The sequence below is a fragment of the Atractosteus spatula genome, chromosome 10 (genome assembly GCF_055471065.1).
Source record: "Atractosteus spatula isolate fAtrSpa1 chromosome 10, fAtrSpa1.hap1, whole genome shotgun sequence".
NCBI lineage: Eukaryota > Metazoa > Chordata > Actinopteri > Semionotiformes > Lepisosteidae > Atractosteus > Atractosteus spatula.
The window spans coordinates 10,503,172-10,505,000 of NC_142715.1; the positions used below are offsets into that span (position 1 = coordinate 10,503,172).

At 39.7% G+C, this 1,829-nt stretch overlaps 1 pseudogene; it reads right to left on the bottom strand.

Moving 5' to 3' along the window:
- Positions 1–1,642: 1,642 nt before the first annotated feature.
- Positions 1,643–1,761, bottom strand: LOC148824946 (5S ribosomal RNA; annotated as a pseudogene).
- Positions 1,762–1,829: the final 68 nt, after the last annotated feature.

The window sequence follows — 1,829 nt, forward strand, 5'->3', positions numbered from 1 at the left end:
GGATTAAGGGAACGGATTACGGACTGTATTTGGAAGATAGTTGGAGGAAGAAAAGCCACGAAACTCAGGAAAGAAAAGTGTGGTGTGAGTACTACTTTCATTTACATAAACTTTCCCCCGGAGACACCACAGTACCCATCCGCGCACCCGACAACTAGGCATGTGTGACCCCGTTGACCTGGATGATTAATCAAACGGGCCGCGCATTCGTCAACCACAACCCCCTTTAAACAATGGTTGAAGGTGCAACATACCACCGACTTTACAATCTGATCCATAGCATCGGGCTCATTAGAGCCATCGTTAGCTAAACTAGGTTGAACATCATCATTAATCACATTTTGGCGAACACACATGAACAGACACGAAACATTCAAGCTTGATGGTAGTTTGAAGATTGATGCGTCGACCTCTTCGTTATTCTATTAAAGGAAAAAAGAAAAGGAAGGCTTAACAAAATAAATAGGCATGCTTTTTACCTAAAATATTTACAATTGTAATGCCTCTTTTGTGTTAGAGTTTTTCGTTTGCTTCGAACTTGCTGTGGTTTAATATTTACCATTTGTAGCAACTCGTCATCAGTCGTTGACGGACCCCCAACACCTGAATCACCGTCAGAGTTCACATGACAGCCACTGTCACACACCACTGAGTGCTGGGTCAGCTTTTGCTAAAAAGAAGACAAAGTGTTGAAAACGAAATACGCTAAACGCAGATTGAAACGACAATTCCACTATCAGAAAAAATATTTTAGCAACCTACTTCTTCAGTTTGCATAGCAGAGGAATCCGATGATTCACTACTCAAAGAAGCCATCTTCGCAGCAGTCAATATCGGGGCCTGACAGCTCAGGTGTCACACTTCAAAACCGGCAAGTCGGCTAATTTAAGCATAAACTCCAAATTTGTAACCATGCCTACATAGCTCAAGACATTTTTCAAATGGTTGTGATGTTTTAGAACGCCCCACCATATCCCTCCGCCCCAAAATCACACGTGTTTTATCGAGAGTGAAAAGTAATCACTTTGAATTAAAATATGTAAGCTTATTTCAATGACAAATTCTCAACAACTTTTCAAAAGTTTGAAATGATTTTCCACGTACCGTGAACGTAAAGTCTTTAAACCTTAAAAATATTAACATGCAACCCAAGCCTCAAATGATGTGTTTCTCTAGAAAAGAAATTACATTGAATCAAAAAATGTAAAACTTATTTTATCTTTTGAGAAGAGCGTTGTAGGGCAGGTTTTTATATTTTAGTGGATAGGTCATAAAAGTGTTAAAATAATTGAATAAGACACATTTAGCAGCGATAAATTATAAGCACGAGCAAAAATTGATATTTATAACGCTTATAGATTTTAACAATATAACAGACTTTACTAAAATGTTTACTTATTAAATAAATTAAAAATTAAATATTACATCAGAACATGTCCACACCCAGGCACCTGCCGTTAAAGGTTATGGGATGTAGAGATACAGTATATAAGGTTCATGATGAGAATAAAAAACGCTCATGCTAATACACAAGCACCTGTGTCTCACCAAAGCTGACAAATAAAAAGCCAAAAAGCCACACTGCACGTGTTAACATGAGAATGAGCGAGTGAGCAAAGATAGGGTGCCTCCTGCAATTAAAGGCTTACAGCACCTGGTATTCCCAGGCAGTCTCCCATCCAAGTACTAACCAGGCCCATCCCTGTTTAGCTTCCGAGATCAGACAAGATCAGGCATGCTCAAGGGGGTGTGGCTGTAAGCAAGAGCAAGGCTCGCTGGCACCCTTCTTATAGAGAGGACAGCTCCGTCACCTCTTTTACGACGCTGCT